Below are 23,596 nucleotides of genomic sequence, written 5' to 3'. Positions count from 1 at the left end.
TGTGTGGCTGCATCAGGCGGAGCGTAGAGCCAAGGCACGCGAGCACCAAGTGTCACTACCTGCTGAGGTGTTGCGAAGGATGGGCCTGGCGCAAATGCCACACAATGTGCCAGTCAGCTGGACATTGCCGCCCCATCTGTCGTCTGTGGAAAAGTTCTTCCGGACCAACACCTTTGACCACAAGTCCATCGGGCAGTGGTCAGCACGGAACGTCCTGCAGACAATGCAGGGAAATGACTCCATGGATCCTGTGGTGTGGTTCCCAGAGCAGACTGCCCAGCTTGTCTGGCAAAATGCCTCATCGCCAGAACTCATCAACAAGCACCAAGACCTGGCTTAGCTGGCGGTGAGGGGAGCCCTCCCAGTCAGATCCTTCCTGCACCGTCGGAACCTCACTACCAGCGCAAGCTGCCCTCGGGATGGCTGCTATGGAGAGGAGATGGTTGCCCACCTCTTTGCAGAGTGTGGATTCGCAAAGAGAGACTGGAGAGGTCTGCAGTGGTCCCTGTCACGGTTTATTCCGAACAACCTGCTTCACAGAGGACTGTTCCCAGGGACGCATTCAGAGACTGACATCGAGTGCTGCTGGAAGGTCATCAACTCGGTGAAAGATGCTCTTTGGTCAGCCCGAGCATTGTTGACCATCCAGCGGAGCGAGATGTCCGCCAGGGCCCGCTGCAGACTGCAGGAGCACATGCTGGGGGACGCACACTGAATCTCGGTGCAGCCAACGCCAAGGCTCGGTGGGGGAGGACCACAGTCTAGTGTCATGGGGGGCAGGGTGTGGTGGAGAAGCCCCTCAAAATAAGGGAAGGGATTCCACGCTAGTGGGCCACATGAGTGGCAAGGGTGTGGGGTAAAATTATGATTTGGGGAAACTGTATAGAATGTATGTATAGTCTTCGAGAATGTCGGATGGGGTTTTGTATGGATCTTGTACTGTATATAATTATTTCTCGAGTAAAGTATATTTTGAAATTAAAAAAAAGAACTGAGTGGAGGTGTTGGGCGAAGCGATCGCCAAGCATGCGCTTGGTCTCACTGATGTAGAGCAGTTGACACCTGTACATTGAGTACAAATAGTCATCAATGCTGAGTTGAACTTCATGGTAAGTAGAGGTGCATAGAATAGTACAGCACAGGAACAGGCCCTTTGGCCCACAATGTCTGTGCTAAACATGATGCCAAGTTAAACTAATCTCTGCCCGCATATAATCCTTATCCCTGTATATCCATGTGCCTATCCAACACACCACTAATGTATCAGCCTCCATCATCACCCCAGGTGGCTTGTTCCAGGCATCCATCATTCACTATGCAAAATAAAAATTTGTCCCACACTTTAAATGTTGCCCCACTCACCTTAAAGCTGTGCCCTCTAGTAGTAATCGTTTCATCCATTATAGGATGTAAGCTGATGGTAACTATTGACCATGATGTCCAGAAAATGTTCTTGAATTTTTGTAAAACATGCCCTGGATTTTTGAGAGGGCAAACGATTTAATGTCTAATCTGAAGGTCAGCAGCTGGGTTCAGGATTCCCTCAATACTGCCCGTCGATTTATACAGCACTTTCTTGGAATCACCCATCCAGCAGTGTGCCTCCTCTTCAGTAGTTCCTCTCTGAAAACGTCCCCAGAACTGCCTCTCCCACAGTGCTGCTCCCTCGGTATCGACCTTTCCACAGTGCGTGACCCAACGATTGGGGTTTCACTTGCAATATTGGGGGATTACACTGCAATATTCCCCCAAGAACTCTGATGGGGAAGGCTGTTGGAACCGAACACCCTGTTAAAGCCTAAACAGAGTTGAGTGTAAAGATTCCAAACATGTGACAGTGCTTATTGGGATAGTGCTGGACTTCTCATTCCAGGCAAGGTCTTTATCCCATCTCGTTCCATCCATGAACAATTATGTGACAATGACAATAACTCTTGACAATATGTTCCACTCCAGCGCTAGTAGAATTGCCTCCACTGCCCTTGTGTGGCATTCTGCAGCCTCATTGAGTTTGCCAGCAATTCTGGACAGCTAATCAATGAAACCTTCCAAGTGTCCAAGGGACCTAGATGGAAATTCCAATAACTTATTTTCAGTTGAATCCTCATGAACCAAGTCAATAATGACTTTCAAACCATTGGTTTTTACCGAACTAAAACACTTGAATTTAGGAGATTGAGAGGGGATCTTATAGAAACGTACAAAATTCTTATGGGGTTGGACAGGCTAGATGCAGGAAGATTGTTCCCGATGTTGGGGAAGTCCAGGACAAGGGGTCACAGCTTAAGGATAAGGGGGAAATCCTTTAGGACCGAGATGAGAAGAAACTTTTTCACACAGAGAGTGGTGAATCTCTGGAACTCTCTGCCACAGAGGGTAGTTGAGGCCAGTTCATTGGCTATATTTAAGAGGGAGTTAGATGTGGCCCTTGTGGCTAAAGGGATCAGGGGGTATGGAGAGAAGGCAGGTACGGGATACTGAGTTGGATGATCAGCCATGATCATATTGAATGGCGGTGCAGGCTCGAAGGGCCGAATGGCCTACTCCTGCACCTATTTTCTATGTATCTATGTATCCCCAACTTCTCTCATTACTCATACCAATTAATCTAATGCACTAAGGGATCTGTGTCTATTCTGGCTTATGAAGCGCTGTGTTAGACACACATAGACAGAAGGGTTCCTTGTAGTAAGAAACTGTTTGGGGTGCAATGATAGTTCATCAACTGTCTGGAGAGGAAAGCGTTACCTAATGAATGATCTCATGGAATCCCATAGCTGACCAGAAATAAAGCGGTGAGGGGAGTTTCTGCGTGTGTTGAGCACTTGGCAAGACTGGTACCATCACGGTCATTCCTCCTTCTCCCCACCTTCGTCTGGGAGAAGATACAGAAGTTTGAAAGTGCATACCACCAGATTCAGGAAGAGCTTCTTCCCCTCTTACCAGGTTTCTGAAGGGTCCTTCCATAAGCTAGGGTTCTGTCCGATTCACCTTGGATTTTATCAATGGAACTGATGCACTACAATGCTGAAAACTATTTTCTTCACTCTATCTTTCCCTTTGCTCTTACGTTTGTACTTAAGTTTGACTTGATTATTATGTATGATATTATCTGAAGAAGGGTCTCGACCCAAAACGTCACCCAACCCTTCTCTCCAGAGATGCTGCCTGTCATGTTCAGTTACTCCAGCTTTTTGTGTCTACCTTTGATTTAAACCAACATCTGCAGTTATTTCCTACACATATTATCTGATCTATTTGGAGAGCACACAAAACAAAGCTTTTCTCTATACCTTGGTACATGTGACATTAATAAATCTAAACCTAAACCCTGAGCTTGGGTGAGACCCCATCCCTGCTTAAGATGGAGTTCCGGCGCTGAACTGTCTTTGCATGGGTGATGTCCTAGATTATCCATTGGCGATAGTCAGGCCAAGGTTAATCTTACTTGCCAGCCCCTGCACAAACATCTGAATCTCACAGTTTGGACATTGTTGAGAGAGTGTAAACTGATTTACATGGTCCAGACTGGAAGTGAACACCTGTAATTCTCAGAAGACAGTAGGGGATAGGCTGGGGCTATCTCAGGGTAAGGCTGAGGAGTGACCATTAGGTCAGAGGGTGGACAAAATAGATGTGGGGGAACTCCAAGGACAGGGGTATAAACATACAGAAGTCACAAAGAGAACCAGGAACTTGGGGTTAACCTCTGTAGGAAGTGCTGAGAATGTGGAACACTGCACCACAGGATATGGTTGAGGTGAACAGTGTGCATGGACCCAAGTAGATCAGGAGGATGAAAGCAAGGAGATGGACCTTACCCAAAACAAGGTGGTCACAAGGTTGTTGGAAATCAGTTACCCCAGGCCTCGGAGATTACTACAGGAGGTCAGAGAGCCATAGAATTGTTCACTGTGTCTGTGCTAACCATACAAATATCAGTTGCCTACATAATTCAAATATCCCTTTATTCTCTACTCATTTAAGTACGCCCAGAGAGTGGTGAATCTGTGGAATTCTCTGCCACAGAAGGTAGTTGGGGCCAGTTCATTGGCTATATTTAAGAGGGAGTTAGATGTGGCCCTTGTGGCTAAAGGGATCAGGGGGTATGGAGAGAAGGCAGGTATGGGATACTGAGTTGGATGATCAGCCATGATCATATCGAATGGCGGTGCAGGCTCGAAGGGCCGAATGGCCTACTCCTGCACCTATTTTCTATGTTTCTATGCCCAGATTTACTTTAAACAATGTTACTCTTCGTGCCTCTACCATGGCCTCTGGCAGTTCATTCCAGTTACCAACTAAGCTTTGTGTGAAAAATTTACTCCTCTTATCCCCTTTAAACCTCCTCCCTCTCACCTTGAACCTATGTCGTCCAGTCTTAGTTTAGTATTTTTTTGTGTGACGTGAACAGAGGTACAGTGAAAAGCTATTCAGTCAACAAAATCAACTGTACAATCAACCTGTCCACAGTGCACAGATACTGGATAAATGGTACAACTTATAGTGCAAGACAGTCCAGTAAAGTCTGATTAAAGATCATCAAGTTGGGATGCAAACTCTAAACAGCATTGGTCCCAGTACCGATCCATGTGGAACACCACTACCAATCATTCATCCACTTTATTTCCCTTCTTGAAGCCATTCTATTGTTTCATCCCTTGCTCTGCCCCTTCTGACCTTAGTCATCAGATGCTAGTTTACACCGAAGACAGACGGAAAATGCTGGAGTAACTCAGCGGGTCAGGCAGCATCTCTGGGGAAAAAGAATAGGGTATGTTTTGGGTCGAAACCATTCATCAGCCTGAGAGTCAGGGGAGAGGGAAACTATTATAGATGTTTATTGAAAGTCTTTAGAAAATCTATATTTGTAAAATTTGCAACCAAACTAGAACATGGAGGGTCAAATATCCCAATTTCCGACTTCAGGGGGGAAGAAAGGTAGTTGGGTCCAGCACTCATGATACCCAGGGTGAGTAACCAATTGGACATAACATTAGCTTGGTGGTAGGAAGCAAAGGGTGGTAGTGGAGAGTTGTTTTATAGATTGGAGGCCTGTGACCAGTGGTGTGCCACAGAGATGCTGTATCCCTTGTTTATCGTATATATTAATGATTTGGATGAGAAACATTAATGATTAGAAAGTTTTCAGGTTGCGCCAAAATTGATGGCATAGTCGATAGCAAAAGTTTCCTAAGGTTACAAGATCTAGAACAACTGGGAAAGTGCGTGAGGGGATGGCGGTGTGCCGTTAAGTTTGGGATGTTAAACCAGGGCAGGATATACACAGTGAATGGCAGGCCCTGGAAGTATGACAAAACCTGTATGACAGTGCAGGTACATAGATCCCTGAGATGGGCAACATGGATAGACTGGGTGGTGAAGAAAGCACATGTTATGCTTGCCTTCATTGGTTGAAGTATTGCGTACAAGAGTTGGGAAGTCATGTTACAGCTGTACAAAATGTTAGTTAGGCTGTATTGGAGTATTGCATGCAGTTCTGGTCAGGGCTGTGTAGTCGAAGTCGGAGCAATTTTGATGCTGCTGAAGTCGGAATCGGTACAAAAGTCCCGACACCGACTCCAACCTCAACATAAATTTCAGAGACTATGTAAATCGGAAAAAATCCCCCCTTTTAAACATACCGCATACTTTATTTCCACCCGAGAGAAATGGACAAATGGCTAAGAAACTAGGAGTTTCTCTGGCAAGGGAGAGTATCAGAAATGTTATACAGGTACTTGAAGAAGCCAAGAAAGAAAAGGAAAAGCTTAGAAAAACTCTTAAGGGGCGGTTCATCTTCATTAAAATGGATGCCACCCACCACTCATCACAGAGTTGACTATTTTGCCATCAATGTGAGATTTGTTGATGAAAACAATAAAATAGTAACTCAGTCATTAGGAGTAAAGGACACCAAGGCACATCATGAGAGCATTCATCTCTAGAACTTAGTGGAAGGAATTTCGAAAGATTTTGAAATTAAGAAAGACCAGATTCTATGCATCGTCACTGATAATGCTTCAAATATGCTAAGCACAATAGAAAAGATTAATAAAGTTGAAGAAGAAAAAGTCACTACTGAAAGGGAGATCTCTGATGTAGATTCTGAAACTGAAACAGCAGAAATAGAACACAATGATGAAACTAGATGATATTGTTGAGGAGGCATCTCAGCTCTGTCTAATCCAACATATGCGTTGTGCTTTACATACTTTGCAACTAGCAATAAGAGATGGATTGAAAGAAATCCATGCAGCTACTCTGATAGGTAAGGGGAGGCAAGTAGCCACAGCAGCCAGGATCTCTAAAATTGTTGCTATCCTCCAGAGACGTGCAGGGAAGGGAGCTATTTTGGACCAAGCAACTCGCTGGGGCAGCACATACTGTATATGATGGTTAAGCGTTTGCTTGACCTGAAACCCTTTCTAGAAGACATTGATAATCCCAGTGTCTTAATAACTAAAAGTCAATGGAGGTTGGTATCACAATTAGAAGCTCCGCTTGCTCACCCTTATGCAGTCACCAAAAAGCAGATGATTTTACTCCTGGAACATTCCTATGGGAGTGGGAAAAAATAATATTTCACCTATCCAAAGCTGGAGGATTAATTGCTGAAGGAATTGTATTGTCAATGAAGAAAAAAGAGGGTCTGCTACTTGAAAATCAGATCTTGTTAGCTGCTATCTACATAGATCCAATGAACTGAATCTTGTTGAGCGAAGATCAAATTGCTAAAGCAAAAGAGGCCCTCTGTGATGTTGCATTTCGGATAAAAGGGCTACTACCTGAAAGGTCAGAACCACAAAATGAAGATGGGAGTTCCAAATCCTTCACATCCTTTTCAAATGATGAAATCAGATTTTTGCAAAATATTTAGATAAAATTGAACAGTTGAGAGCAAAGCATTCACATTAAAACATTAAATGTGCGCAGGCAGCCTTTTGATGTCAAACTAATGGAATTTAAGCAAGACTTTCTTGGTGATTTAAAAGAAGTAGAGAAATATAATTGCTCATCTAAACTTGCATCTAAACAAGAAGTCATCCCTGCTTATCCAGAAATAGTAAAATTTGCAGCTATGATAGTAACAGCCATACCACCCACTCAGGTCAGCGTGGAGAGACTGTTCTCCGCACCGAAAATAATTAAATCAGATTTAAGAGCTTCAATGAAAGAGGATCTGGCAGGAGCAATTCTGTTCCTAAGCACAAGTTATTAATAAATTTTAGGTATGTACTTTTGTAGCAAACCTAACTACCTATGCATTTAGTTTTAATTTCTATTGTACTTGAGAATTTTGTTGTCACAATTTAGCCATTTAGCTTTTACCTGTGACCTTAGTTTAATACATTTTGGAGTAATGCTTTTATAATTTTTATTTAATTCAATGGAATTTTAATTTTGTCATAGTCCTGTATGTAATTTTTTTTTCTTTTAGCATAATTAATTATGTATTTTTCCTCAAGAATAAATAATTAAAAAAGCCACAATAGCATAGCTACAACCATTAGACTCAAAACTTTAAGGACATGGGTTTAAAAGGTAGCCTGATGATTCATGTTTAAGAAGGAACTGCAGATGCTGGAAAAATCTAAAGTAGACAAAAAATGCTGGAGAAACTCAGCAGGTGAGGCAGCATCTATGGAGAGAAGGAGTGGGCGATGTTTCGGGTCGAGACCCTTCTTCAGACTGATTCATGTAGTTCTTATGAATTGCCATCTTGCGTAATGTCATTATAGCAGATTTAGAATTATTATACCTGGGGGTCGTACACAAGAAATCAAGGAGTCAGAGTCTGGTGTTTTGGGTATCGACTCCACAACCCTGGTTCTGGTCACCATATTATAGGAATGATATGATTAAACTAGAGAAACTGCAGAAAGGATTCATAAGGATGTTGGAGGGCTGGAGTTATCAGGAGAGACTGTATTTGCTGGGTCTGTTTTCCCAGGAGCAAAGGAGACTGAACTGTGACATGATAGAGGTATGTATAATTATGAGAGACATACTTGTACTTCTATTCTACTGCTCCACTGAAAGTTAGCCAGTCTGTTTCCCAAGATAGGCGTGTCTAAGGGCTGTTATCAGGCAACTGAACTGTCCCATCACCAACGAGAGAGCCATCCTGACCAGCCATCTACCTCATTGGAGACCTCTGAACTATCTTTAATGCTAGCTGAGGGCAGAAAATGCAAATTACTGGAAGATGTTTAACATACATGTAGAATGGGCAAATAATTAGCACAGAAACGGGTCATTTGGCCCACCACATCCATGCCATCTTTATTTGTTCATTCATTCGTTCATCCCATTTGCCTGTATTAAATTAATACCGTCCTGTGCCTTGCCTATTTAAGTGCCAATGCTTCTTAAACCCTGTGATTGTAGCTGACTCTACTGTCAATCTGGCAAAGAGTTCAAGATATCTACCATTCTATGTGTCAAACATAATGGTGAGGTAGTATTTGTGAGAGGGAGTGAAGAGATGAGGCTTATTATCCAGAAGCTGATAGTTTTGTTTGTGCAGAGGAACAAATGGATCTCGATGTAAAATTCAACAGTCACTGAAGTTGTGCCACAGATTCGCAGGACCATAGTAAAAAATAAAGCGGCAAGTTTATTTCTAGAAGGATAAACTAAAAGTATAAAATATATGCTGAATTTTACTTGGGCAGCTTACAACCCACTTACAACATTGATTTCTTAAATTTCAAGTAACTCCTGCATTCCCTCCCCTCTCCACTTCCACCCACCCCCCTCCTCCGCCCTAGTCGTCCTACCAGTTCCACTGTTCGCATCCTTGTATCCCTCTTGTTATCAAATCGTCCCCAGCCAACAATGGGTCATTATGGACTACACCCTTCCTAAGGTCATCCATTGCCAACCCTGATTTGTTCTGGTCTTTTCTCACCTCCAGTTTATTCCCCTCCCCACTTCTCCTTTCAGTCTGAGGCAGGATTCCCACCCGAAACGTCACCTATTCTTTTTGTCCAGAGATGCTGCCTGACCCGCTGAGTTACTCCAGCATTTTGTGTCTATCTTTGGTATAAATCAGCATCTGCAGTTCCTTCCTACACATACTGAATCACAACTTGGCGAGGGCCACTGAAGGTTAGTTTCAGTCACGGTATTACAAATTAATATAGAGGAACTGCAGAGGTTTGTTTATTTATAGAGATGGTATCAGAAATATAAAGATTTACATGTCAGGAAAGTATGAACTAACAATGCCACTTTGCTCCTGAGAAGGAATGAGTGTGAGGTGACTTAACAGGTGTTTAACATGCTGAAAGGCTTTGATAGAGGATGCAGAGAGAATGTTTTCATTTCTGGGGAAGAGCAAAATACAGTGGTCCCCAAGGAATCTAACAGACAACTCGGAGATTTCGGAAAATTAAAGGGCATGGAAAATTGAACATAAAACTTGGAGAAATCCTTTAAGTAAGGGAGCGCGGTGCAGTGTGTGCCTGTGACGGAGCACAGTCCAGTGTGTATCTAAGAGAGAGTGCAGTGTGTGTATGTGAGCACAGTGCAGTTTGTGTGTGTGTGAGGGAGCGCAGTGCAGTGTGTCTGAGAGTGTGCGGTGCAGTGTGTGTCTGTGTGTGGGGGCGCGGTGCAGTGTGTGTCTGTGTGTGGGGGCGCGGTGCAGTGTGTGTCTGTGTGGGGGCGCGGTGCAGTGTGCATGTGTGTGTCTGTGTGTGGGAGCGCTGTGTGTCTAGTGTGAGGTAGATGTGATTATTCATTACTTTTTGCACAACTTCATCTCCTGCTGCTGAGGGTTGAAACAAGAACAGAAACTTGCTCTCTTTTCAGCTTATGTTTCCAGCAAATGGATTACTTGCGATGGAAATCTCTGACCTTCAGCACTACTGAAAGAAGAAGGAAAGGTGGAAAACAGGAAGAGGGTTTATATATTAACCAGATCTTCTATTTGGAAATAATTTTCATGGGACACTATTGTGAAATGTGCTCCATGTTTTTGGCTGTTTCTGCATTCCAGTAGCATCTGCATCACCTGCTGCAAAATTGCGGCTGACTTAATTTCTTGGCAAAGTAGTAAATAGTCTAGTGTAAAAGGAGTTGCTGAGTGTGACTTCTGTTCACGTGCTCTGTTGCTGTGTTGTGAGCTCTCCCACTTCCTCTCAACGTTAAGGCACATTGTGTAACGTCTCAACTAATTCCATCCCTCAACAATGTGCGACTTTCCTTCCTCTGAACATCAAGTGTACTGTTGCCTAATCTTGCTCACACCCTGGAACGCAAAACCGTACATAGAACAGGCCCACAATGTCTTTGCCGAATATGCAGCCAATTTAAACTAAACTCCTCTGCCTGCACCTGATCCATATCCCTCCATTCCCTGCAAATCCACATACCTATCTAAAAGCCACTTAGACACCTCTATTAGATCTGCTTCCATCGCCACCCCTGGGCACCCACCATTGTTTTTAAACACATCTTGCCCCACACATCTCCTTTAAACTTTGTCCCTCTAACCTTAAATCTATTCTTTGATATTACCATCCTGGGAATTAGGTTCTGACTGTCTACCCACTTACCCACACTTCTCATAATTCCCATTTGTCTGCGTGTAGTCCGTAACCCCCCTAAACCTTTCCTAACCAATGTCATGTACTTGCCTCTACCACCTCCGATGGCAGCTCATTCCATGTAGTTATACAGCTGTGGATATTCGGCCCAACTTGACCATGCCGTCCAAGATGCCCCATCTGCATTTGGCCCATATCTCTCTAAACCTTTCCTATCCACATACCTGTCCAAATGTATTTTCAATGTTGTTGTGGTACACTTCTAGCACTTTGATTTTTGCTTAATATTCCAGCATCTGTACTTTGTGTCTCCGAGTTAACATTTTCGGTGAAGGCTCTGAATCAGACAAAAGCTCTTCAATCAAATCGTAGCTCTACTTCTTTTTGTAGATGAAGTCCGTGTATACCAGCAATGGTTTGGATGTAAGTTTACTGAAATCTGCAGACTAATGTATGACCATCATTATGGGTTGTACACTGTAAACTAGGATTGTGTACAATGAAAGCAATACCTTGTCTCTTGTAAACACAGGCAGTATCATTCTTAGGTTTTGGGTTGTTCTGAGATTCTGCAGCAGATCTTTGCTCCATAGTGCTTCCCTCGTGTTGGTATTGGGTTATTATTATCACGTACTGAGATACAGCGGAAAATATTGTTTTGCGTGCTATCCAGTCAAATTAAGCCATATAAAGTACATTCCGTGCAAAGGAGAACATAAATAGTGTAGAATATAATGTTGTAGCCACAGAGGAAGTGTAGAGTAGATAAAAATGTCTAATTAGTTTGGAAGATCGGTAATACATCCTAAGCTTATGAAAGGACCATTCAGTAGTCTGGATATGGAGATATGTTTGCTAGGTGTTCTATAACACTCCCTACCATTTACTGGTGTAAGTCCTGCCCTTGTTTGCCCTAGCAAACTGTAATACCTTGATTTATCTGAGTTAAACTCCATCTGCCTCTCATCAAGATCCTATTGTAATGATAGTTAACCTTTCCCATTGTCCAATATACCACCAATTTTAGTGTCATCCACAAATATACCATGCTATTTGCATCCAAATCGTTACAGTACTATAAATAGTATATGACAGTGGACCCAGCACCGATCCCTGTGGCACAGCACCACTTTCTCTGCTAGACCAACGACTGCATTTCATACACTCTTGTGGAATTTGTCAATTTTATTACCTGTGCCACTAACTTTCAGGGACAGGATGGACGTGGTGGGCAGAATGGCCTGTATCCATGCTAAACGGCTCTGTGATTGTGAGATCAAGCCCTGGGCTGGGAACATTATCTGTTGTGGGTCTAAGTGAATTTGCTGGTTTGAGGTGTTGGGAACCAACCCCCACTTCTCAGTGTCAGGGCTCCCTGGGTTTGATGGTACCTCAGGCAGACATTGCTCATTCTTTATCAAAAGCACCTCCTCCCACTTCCCGATGATCTCAACCACAAAGGAAAGAATTTTAATCTTGTTAACTTTTATAGATTGAAATTTGTCAAGAGTCAGGAGTTGTCTTCACATGAACCCTTTGGCAGTAAATCTCAAAATCAGTCTTCAGTTCATTAATTCCATGAGCCATTTCAACTCCATCAACTCCAATCAATGGATGAAAAGAGGATTCATAGCCACTGCAGCCCACGAGTCAACAATAAAATCTCTTTTTTAAAAATAAAATACACAATGTGCTGGAGTATCTCAGCGAGTTGGGCAACATCTCTTTAAAACATAGGTAGGTGGTGTTTCAGGTCAGCACTTACACTGGAGAGAGAATGGAAATGTGGAGAGAGAAGTCTTGTTCCTTCAGCTGAACCCAGGATCCCTGAACATTCAAACCCTGACATACCATTCAGGGCAGGCCAAGAATTGAGCCAGAGGAGAAAATGAAACTGCTGGAGGAAATGGATGGGTTGAGCAGCATCTGTAAAGGCAGAAGGATGTTCAATGTTGTGGATCGAGACCCTGCATCAGGGCAGTGTAGAGGGAGGGATGAGACAGAGGTGGCAGGTGGTACACAATGAGGGGGAAGGGTGGGACTGGGTGGGGGAGGGAGAAATGCTTAAACACAAGCTGATGAACTGGTGGAAACGTTTTAAAATGGAAATGGAACTGAGTGAAAAACACCCTGAATGGGGAAATAAAAGTAGATAGAATGTGTATGGTATGCTTGCCTTCATTAGTCCTAGGCAATGCTTGCATAGCATCGAGTACAAGAATCAGGAGTTCATGTTGCAGCTTTATAAAACTTACTGTAGGTTAAGCCACACTTGGAGTATTATGTAGGGTTTTGATCGCCCCATTACAGAAGAATGTGGAGGCTTTGGAGAGGGTGCAGAGGAGCATCGAGAATGCTGCCTGGATTAGAGGATATTAGCTGCAGTGAAGAGGTTGGACAAACATGGATTGTTTTATTTTGGAGCATCGGAAGGCGAGGGGAGACCTGAAGTGCATAACATTATGAAAGGCATAAATAAAGTAAATGATCAAAACATTTTTCCCAGGGTGGAAATTTCAAAAAGTAGAGGGCAAAGTTTTAATTTAGAGGGTCACATTTCAACAGATGAGCGAGGCACTTTTATTTACATAGGGTGGTGGGAGCCTGGAATGCGCTGCCAAGGGTGGTGGTGGAGGCAAATACAATAGCAGTGTTTAAAAGGCTTTTGGATAGGCACGTGTAAATGCAGGGATATGGATTATGTGCAGGCAAAGATTAGTTTATCTTGGCATTATGTTCGGCATGGAGATTGTGATCTGAAGGGGGTACTGTTCCATGAATGGGGTAGGTGTGGGGGAAGACAATGAGACAATGACCCTGCTGTATCTTACAATCGATCAGACGGGTGCTGGTCACGTATTAGTGACAGGCACTGATGCCCTTTGCAATAATGTTCATTCATAAAATCCACCCGCCCATCCAAAATGCTTCTTGAGTGAATCAAACCCCTGGTTTCCCGAGCAGGGAAGGGGCAGAAAACAGAAAGTAATATAGAAAATACAAATGAAGGGAGCAGAGAAGTAGATGGCCGGAAGGCAGGAGTGGTGCTGTGTACAGAGATCCCACATCATCAGTCACATGCTCACCAAACCACAGTCTGGGAGGCTGCTGTGTGGTTTGTGATCAACTCATGACCCTGGCTCTGCCTCTTCGAGAAAGATCTGTAAGACCCAGCTTTACATTGGCTATGAATCCATTATTTCCTGCAGTACAATACTCTACTTACAGGACTATTACTAACCCAATAAATGACTGTGCATTACATCTGTGGAACATCATCAACAAATAACTTCCATCACAATCGTTTAAACACATAATTGTCCAATCACACATTCTGTGATCATCTTTCCTCTCCATCCCCTTCCCTGGAAATGAATCTTCCAGCTTGCTGTGCTAAACACAATATGTTGCATTTTCACCCAGAGTTGTGAATCTGTGGAATTCTCTGCCACAGATGGCAGTGGAGGCCAATTCACTGGATGTATTCAAGAGAGAGTTAGATAGAGCTCTTCGGGATAATGGAATCAAGGGAAATGGGGAAAAAGCACGAACAGGGTACTGATTCCGGATGATCAGCCATGATCATATTGAATGGCGGTGCTGGCTCGAAGGGCCGAATGGCCTACTCCTGCAACTACTTTCTATGTTTCCATTTATACAGCACTGTTACAGTGGAAAGTTGTTTTCTCAGAGGATCCATGCATGAATATTAGAATAGACAGACTACGTCAGAGAGTGACACCAAGAACTGCAGACGCTGGAATCTTGCATAAAACAAAGTGCTGGAGGAACCTAGTGGATCAGGCAGCATCTGTGGAGGGAATGGACAAGTGACGTTCAGGTCAGGGCCTGTCTTCGGGCTGAAGGAGCAGAGGGAGGAGAAAGCTGGAAAAGAGGTGAGGGCAGGACAAAGCTGGGCAAAGGCGGAGAGCAGGTGAGGTGGACGATGGCAGATGGGTGGACGAGGCCAGAGATAAAAAAAATGCAGGATATGGAAAGAAGGGTGAAACGTAAAGCTAGAGAGAGGGGTATAGGTGGAATGGAACAGGAGGGGAAGGGATCAGGACAGTTGATGAAATGGGTGCACATCAGGGTGTGTGCGTGTGGGGGGGGGTACAGGAAAGAGAGAGGAAAAAAGAGGGCAGGATGTGATCTAAAACTGAAGAATTTAATGTTCCTACTGGAGTCAGGGAGGCATTGAAGATTTAGATGTTCTCAGTGTCCTTGTAACCTGCTCTTCACCACCCCCAAGTACACAGCATTTGGCCCTTCTTCCATTTGCTGTTTGTGGGATCGTGCTGTGTGACTAATCGTGCAGTGGTCAGCATTACCTGACCAGCTATGGACGGCCACTCATGGCAAGTGAAGTTCATCAGACATAGGAGCAGTAGTAGGCCATTCAGTTTCAATCCGCACACAAATTCAGCTGTTCACCCTCAGTAATTTGTATATATTCCCATGCATTTACACTAACATAAAACAGTACAAAGGAACAGGCCCTTGGCTAGTGTCCATACTGAAAATGATGCCAAAATAAACTAATCACTGTCTGTGATTCATATTGCTCCTTTCCCATCATATCCATGTGCCTAAAAGCCTCTTAAACACCTGTGTAAAAAACCTGTCCCGCACATCTCCTTTAAATTTTGCCTCTATCTCCTTAATGCCCCTGTCCCACTTAGGAAACTTGAACGGAAACCTCTGGAGACTTTGCACCCCACCCAAGGTTTCCGTGCGGTTCCTGGAGGTTCCTGGAGGTTTTTGTCAGTCTCCCTACCTGCTTCCACGACCTGCAACCTCCGGCAACCACCTGCAACTTCCGGGAACCGCACGGAAACCTTGGGTAGGGCGCAAAGTCTCCAGAGGTTTCCGTTCAGGTTTCCTAAGTAGGACAGGGGCATTAGGCTGTGTCCTTAGTCTTTATCACTTCCACCCTGGGAAAAAGGTTCTGAATGTCTACCCTATCTATGCTTCTCATAATTTTATATACTAATTCTCCCCTCAACCACCTGTGTTCCAGAGAAAACAATCCAAGTCTGTCCAACTTCTCCCTGTATCTAATACATCTCGACAATCTCACAGATTTATTGAAAAGTGTTCTAACTGTGGCCTTTGAAAAACTATGCCATTATTGCAAAAGGAGAAACCATTTCTTTAAATGCTGCCGTGCCCATGGAAATCGCTCGCTTCCAAGGCAGTCTGTACACCTGTTAAAACATGAAGATTCTGATATCGAGTACCAAGAGCTACCAGCAACTCCTCCAGTCGCTCTTCCCGAGCTTGAAGATAACATTCATAACATATACTCCCTGGTTGCTTCCACTAACAAGCAAGTCGACCCTGAGGTCTCACTTCGTGTCAACAATAGCATTACTGTTGCAAAGATCAACACCGGAGTCAAATGCAACGTCATGTCATTATCCGAATTTACATGGATCAAAAATGCCAAACGTATTGTAAACACTTTGGCCACTTTGTTAGCCTATAGGGGAGGGCAGGTGCATCCAATTGGAGAAGCTGAGCTGAACTGCCACCTAGCATCACAAGCTCACAAGCTGAACTTTTTCATTGTCCGTGGGAAGGTTGCAACTCTGCTTGGCATTAACACGTGCCAGGACCTAGGACTGGTAACTTTTGGGCCTACTGTCCATCAAATATCTCCTGCCGAGGGCTCCACCCAGCAGATACTTTTCCAGTACAAGGAACTATTTGGGAAGCTCCCCATCAAATACAATATTGTCACCGATGCAAATGTCTTACCGGTCGTACGAGCACCACACCGCATTCCACATGCTATGCGTGACAGAGTACACAATGAGCTCCAGCGGATAGTGTCCCTGGGTGTCATTGCCATGGTTACCGACCCATCCGACTCGGTTTCCACCATGGTGGTTGCAACAAAGAAAAACAAAGAAGAAATCCAAATTTGTATCAACCCCCAGAGACCTGAACACAGTGATCAAACGCCCGCACTACCTGATGCACACGGTGGAGGAAGTTGCTGCCCAGCTAGGCAGTGCCTCTGTGTTTTCCATTCTAGATGCCAAAAGTTTATTCTGGCAGATTCCGCTGGACCCCGACTCGTCCAATCTCACCACGTTCAGCACTCCCTTTGGCTATTACAAATTTTATTTACTCTGCCAGCGAAGTATTCCAACGTACAATGGAACATTTATTTACGGGGTATCCTTGTGCCATCATTGTCGACAATATTCTCGTTGCTGGACGTGATATTGGCTGAACATGATGCAAATTGAAAAAAATACTGGATCGTGCAAAAGACATCCATCTCAAGCTCAACCCCAACCCTCGAAGTGCAGATTTCGCGCCAGGAGGTCCATTATGTCGGACACGTATTCACCAGTGATGGCCTCAGACCTGACCCCTCCAAGACCATTGCCATCAACGAGATGCCAGTTCCCACTAACGTGACAAGTTTGCAGAATCCTGGGAATGGTTAACTACTTGGGGAAATTCATTCCCAACCTCAGCAAAATATCTGCCCCCCTACTTCAACTGACTCACAAGGACACTGCATGTGAAACAGAGCACCAACCGCTGGTCACCATTCTGAACAAACCCATTCATGCTGCTCCTGCTCACCTGCAACGGATGATGATGCAGCTACAGAGTTTTGGTTTTACCCTAGTCTACAAAAGGGGCAAGGACTTGCATCTGGCTGACACGCTATCAAGAGCCCCACGAAAAACCTGCGAGCAACAGTCATCTGAAAACAACCAGTTCACAGTAATTATAGTGTCGTACGTACCTACAGAATGCCTAAGCAACCTGGCAGAGCATACGGCTGCGGATACAACTCTACGGCTACTGTCCTCAGTCATCCGGCGTGGCTGACCAGATAAACAATATCGCGCCCCACTTCCTATTCGCCCATACTACCTGGTTCACGACGAACTGGTACTGCAGGACGGCATCATAATCAAGGATCACAAAGCAGTCATCCCAGCTGCACTACGGGACAAATACTTTGATGCCATCCACAGGGATCACCCTGGCATGGAAGCAACCTTACTACGAGCAAAGAGCATGTTTTCTGGCCCGGAATGACCAAATTTGTGCGCGTGAAAGTTCAAGCCTGTGCCGTCTGCAACAGCCTGATGCCACACCAACAGGTGCAGCCCCTGCTCTCACACCCTGTTCCTCCTCTACCTTGCTACTGACATATTCGAGTGGTGTGGCAAACAGTATCTGGTTCTCGTTGACTCGTATTCGGGCTGGTTCGAAATCGACCTGCTCCAAAGCATAACATCCGATGCAGTCATCCAAAAGCTTTCGCGCCATTTTGCCGTACATGGTGCCCATGCACGCCTCTTGTCAGATAACGGCAGTCAGTTCACTAGCCAGTGTTTCAAAAACTTTGCTTAACGATGGGATTTTTGCCATGTCACCAGCAGTCCAGAATTCCCACAGTCAAACAGACTTGCAGAACAGGCTGTCCGGAGCGCCAAGCAATTAATGGAGCGCTCACACCTTGCAAAATCCGATGTCTACTTGGACCTGCTCAATTTAAGAAACATCGTCTATGACTCAATACTGGGGTCTCCTGCCCAACGCCTGATGTCCCGACAGAACCGTGCTGCAATGCCTGTGCCCCAACAACTGCTGCAGCCACAGGTTCGTTCACCACTTGCCGTAGAGAAACAACTCCAGCTAAAACGCAATACCCAAAAGCGATTTTTCGATAAGTCCAGCAGACCTCTCTCCAGTGGGTAAGTCGTTCGCCTTCAAACCAACAAGGGCTATGGCCGTTTGGGTTTCATCCACAGTTCCGCAAAAGAGCCGTGTTCATACCTGGTGAGTGCTGACAGGGGGGATCGGTTACTGTATTAATCAGTCAGCACCTAATAATGTACTTATTCTTATTTATCACTTTATTTTAGATGTGTTTCACTTTTTATTCCTACAACGAAAAATGTAGATTGGTTACTTTACTTACTAACCAATGTAATGCTTTATTATTATAAGGTCCGTCTACTACCACACTGTTCATATTATCGCAACCCGACATATGCTGGCAGTCAGTGCTGCTGCACAGTAGAAGTTGCATGCTGTAGTGTGTTGTATGCATTACTCAATAATACTGTTGTACCAGATCAGTGAGTATGCTTGGTTCATTCAACACCTCCCACATCTCAAAGACGTGTGGGTTTGTAGGTTAATTGGTCTCTGTAAATTGCCCCTTGTGGGCTGAAAGACCTGTTTCCACACTGTATCTCTAAACTAATATATGGATAGCTGATCAGGTGAACAGAGGAAGCAGGCAACATGGGGATACGTATGATCTTGTTATCTGGTGCAGCAGAGTTGAGAAGCCGAATGGCCTTGTCCTTTCGGTTCTGTGTTTTGCCATGAGAAATTGCACAAGAATGTAAGCACAACCGAATTGATGTTTCCTCCTGTGGGAGTGTCTAGGACCAGAGGACACAGCCTCAGACTAAAAGGACTTCAGAAAGGATATAAGGAGGAAATTCTTTAGCCAGAGGATGGTGAATCTGTGGAATTCATAGCCAGACGGATGAGGAGGCCAAGTGGTTGAGTATTTTCAAAGTGGAGATTGACGGGTTCTTGATTAGCAAGAGTGGTAAAGGTCCCACGCAAAAGATTAGTGTGCAAAGTTAGAGCACATGGAATTGGGGATAGGGTATTGACAAGGATAGAGAACTGGTTGGCAGACAGGAAGCAGAGAGTAGGAATTAACGGGTCCTTTTCAGAATGTTAGGCAGTGACTAGTGGGGTGCCGCAAGGCTCGATGCTGGGACCCCAGTTATTTACAATATATATGAACGATTTAGACGAGGGAATTAAATGTAACATCTCAAAGTTTGCAGATGACACAAAGCTGGGTGGCAGTGTGAGCTGCGAGGAGGATGCAATGAGGCTGCAGGGTGACTTGGATAGATTGGGTGAGTGGGCAGATGCAGTATAATGTGGATAAATGTGAGTTTAGGTAGATTATTATAGATCCAAGGCGTAGCTATGGGCGCTCACATGGGCCCTAGCTATGCCTGCCTCTTTGTAGGGTACATCGACCAATCCCTGCTCCAGGTGTACACTGGCCCTATCCCAGAACTCTACCTCCGCTACATTGAGGACTGCATCAGTGCTAATTCCTGCACCCATGCAGAACTCACTGACTTCAACAACTTCACCACTAATTTCCATCCTGTACACAAATTCACTTGGACCATCTCCGACATCTCCCTACTGTTTCTAGATCTCACCGTCTCCATCACAGGAAATAGACTATTGACCGACACATCTACTACAAACCCACTGACTCCCATAGCTACCTTGACTACACTTCTTCCCACCCTGCTTCCTGTAGACTCTATCCCCTACTCCCAATTCCTCTCTCTACGCGCATCTGTGACAAGGATGAGGTGTTCCATATCAGGGCATCGAAAATGTCCTAATTCTTTAGGAAACGGAGGTTCCCCTCTTCCATTATAGATGATGCTCTCACTAGGGTCTCCTCGATATCCCGCAGCTCCGCTCTTGCTCCCCCTCCCCCCAATTCGAAACAAGGACAGGGTCCCCCTTGTCCTCACCTTGCATACGGCATATAAACCTCTAACATTTTCGACACCTCCGACGGGATCACACTACTCGCCACATCTTCCCATCTCCACCCCTTTCTGCTTTCCACAGAAACTCCCTGGTCAACTCGTCCCTTCCCACCCAAACCTTCCCTTCCCCGGGTACTTTACCCTGCAACCGCACCTACATCTCTCCTTTACCTCCCCCCTCGACTCCATCCAAGGACCCAAACAATCTTTCCAGGTGAGGCAGAGATTCATTTGCACCTCCTACAACCTCATCTACTGTATCCGGTGTTCCAGGTGTCAACTTCTCTACATCGGCGAGACAAAGTGCAGGCTCGGCGATCGTTTCACTAAACACCTTCGCTCAGTCGTCTTAACCTACCTGATCTCCCGGTGGCTCAGCACTTCAACTTCCCCTACCATTCCCAATCTGACCTTTCTGTCCTGGGCCTCCTCCATTGTCAGAGTGAGGCCAAGCACAAATTGGAGGAATAGCACCTCATATTTCGCTTGGGTAGTTTACACCCCAGTTGTATGAACATTGACTCCATCCCCTTCCCAGTTCTCCCACTAGTCTTACTGTCTCCTACTACCTTCTATCTTTGTCCCCTCCCCTGCCATCAGTCTGAAGAAGGGTCTCGACCCGAAACGTCGCCCATTCCTTCTCTCCAGAGATGCTGCCTCACCCACTGAGTTACTCCAGCGTTTTGTGTCCACTTTAGGTAGATTATTATCTGAATGGTGCCAGATTAGGAAAATGGGAGGTGCAATGAGACCTGGGTGTGCTTGTACATCAGTCACTGAAAGTAAGCATGCAGGTACAGCAGGCAGTGAAGAAAGCAAAGAGCATGTTGCGAGAGGATTTGAGTTTAGGAGCAAGGAGATCCTACTGCAGTTGTACAGGACCCGGGTGAGATCACACCTGGAGTATTGTGTGCAATTTTTCGTCTCCCAATTTAAGGAAGGATATTATTGCTATTGAGGGAGTGCAGCGTAGGTTCACCAGGTTAATTCCTGGGATGGCAGGACTGACATATAATGAAAGAATGGGTCGACTGGGCTTGTATTCACTGGAATTTAGAAGGATGAGAGGAAATCTTACAGAAACATATAAAATTCTTAAAGGATTGGACAGGCTATATGCAGGAAAAATGTTCCTGATGTTGGGGGAGTCCAGAACCAGGGGTCACAGTTTAAGAATAAGGGGTAGGCCATTTAGGTCTGAGATGAGGAAAAACTTTTTCACCCGGTGAGTTGTGAATCTGTGGAATTCTCTGCCTCGAAAGGCAGTGGAGGCCAATTCACTGGATGTTGTTAAGAGAGAGTTTGATTTAGCTCTTAGGGCTAAAGGAATCAAGGGATATGGGGAGAAAGCATGAACGGGGTACTGATTTTAGATGATCAGCCATGATCATATTGAATGGCGGTGCTGGCTTGAAGGGCCGAATGCCTACATCTACACCTATTTTTCTATGTTGCATGGAGAAGGCAGAAGAATGGGGTTGAGGGGGAAAAATAAACCAGCCATGATGGAATGGCAGAGCAGATTTGATGGGCCGATTGGCTTAATACCGCTCCCATGTCTTATGGTTTCAAGGTTTTCAAGGTCAGTTTATTGTCACATGTACCAGTTAAGGTACAGTGAAATTCAGATTGCCATACAGTCATATCAATAAAGAGCAACAAGACACCCAAATAAATTTTTTAACATGAACATCCACCACAGTGACTCCCCCACATTCCTCACTGTGATGGAAGTCAAAAAAGGTTCAATCCTCTTCCCTTCTTTGTTCTCCCGCGGTCGGGGCACTCGAACCTTCCGTTGTCGGGGTGATCAAGCTCCCGCATCGGGGAGGAACCTCAGCTCCCCACGCCGGGTGATCTGACTCCCGAGTCGGGGCTGATCGAACCTCCTGCGGCTTGGGGATTCCCGACATCAGTCTCTACCCGAGACAGTGAGCTCCTCAATGTTGAAATCCACAGGAGGGACGCGGTTGGAGCGTCGATCCCAGGCAAGGGATCGCAGGCTCCGATGATAAGTCCACGGCCTCGCGGTGGGGCTCAAAGTCAATCTCGAGCAAGGCCGCCAGCTCCATGATATTAGGCCACAGAGCAACCGGAGATACGATCCGGAAAACAATCACATCTCCGGCAAGGTAGGAGATTTTAATAAGTCTCTCCCCTCTACTCCCCTCCCCCCACACATAAAACAAACCAGAGAACGTTAACACAATACTTTTTAAAACACATTAAAAATAACAAAAAAGGCGAAAAGACGGCGCCACCCGATGATGCCACTGACTGTGCTCCCCACGCACTGGGTAGTAAAGATACTAGAGGAGCGCCTCTATAATCTTTGCTGGGTAGTGTGTCCCTGTGTGATGAACCGACCTACAACAAGAACTCCACCGATACCACCCGGCTAGAATAAGATATCTTGAATAAGATAAGAATAAGATATGTTGGCTTTAAACTAAATTCGAGTGGGGAGCCTGTCTTCATTGTTCTTGTGAACTCAAGGTCACTGCTTGGAGCCCCGACCGCGGGCATTTCTAGCCACTGTCGGGAGAGATATTTAGATTTAGCTCTTAGGGCTAAGGGAATCAAGGGACATGGGGAAAAGGCCGGAATGGGGTACCGATTTTGGATGATCAGCGATAATCAGCGGTGTTGGCTCGAGGGGCCGAGTGGCCTACTACTCCTGCACCTACTTTCTATGTTTTTGAGATCGTGTGTCCTGAATGTCGTCAGAGGGAGATGACTGCATATCAGCGTAGTGTTGCACACCCCGTCCGGCACGATCAACCAAGTCTCACCGCCTGTGCATCTGATGCTTTACAAATGTAGGGTGGTGTGATATGAGGCATATGTCCATGCTGAAACAGCCCGGCGTAAGGAACGCTGCATTCACTGCTCGCCCCGGCTACATTCACCGTAAGGGTACCCAAATAATGCATTTACTGCAAGATAATAATAATAATAATAAATTTTATTTATGGGCGCCTTTCAAGAGTCTCAAGGACACCTTACAAAAATTGAGCAGGTAGAGGAAAAACATGTAAGGGGAATGAAATAAATAGTAGAGACATGACTAGTACACAAAGTAAAGACAGAATTCAATACAAAACACCGTATGAGGCAATTAATGCACAGATGAAAAGGGACGGGGACGTGGGGCTAAGGATAGGCAGAGGTGAAGAGATGTGTCTTGAGGCGGGACTGGAAGATGGTGAGGGACACGGAATTGCGGATCAGTTGGGGGAGGGAGTTCCAGAGCCTGGGAGCTGCCCTGGAGAAGGCTCTGTCCCCAAAACTGCAGAGGTTGGACTTGTGGATGGAGAGGAGACCGGCTGATGTGGATCTGAGGGACCGTGAGGGTTGGTAGGGGGAGAGGAGGTCAATGAGATATGGGGGGGGCCAGATGGTGGAGGGCTTTGTAGGTGAGGATCAGGATTTTGTAGGTGATCCGGTGGGAGATGG

At 45.2% G+C, this 23,596-nt stretch overlaps 1 long non-coding RNA gene across 1 annotated transcript; it reads left to right on the top strand.

The window, feature by feature from the left end:
* On the top strand, window positions 1–22,716 carry LOC116985727. Its single transcript, XR_004415339.1, has 3 exons — window positions 1–23; window positions 4,030–4,032; window positions 22,608–22,716. It is a non-coding gene; the product is annotated as an uncharacterized LOC116985727 (long non-coding RNA).
* The last annotated feature ends 880 nt before the right edge of the window (window positions 22,717–23,596 follow it).

The sequence above is a fragment of the Amblyraja radiata genome, chromosome 22 (assembly GCF_010909765.2).
Source record: "Amblyraja radiata isolate CabotCenter1 chromosome 22, sAmbRad1.1.pri, whole genome shotgun sequence".
NCBI lineage: Eukaryota > Metazoa > Chordata > Chondrichthyes > Rajiformes > Rajidae > Amblyraja > Amblyraja radiata.
The sequence above is the reverse complement of the archived record's forward strand: the minus strand, read 5'-3'. Positions and strand labels throughout refer to the sequence as shown.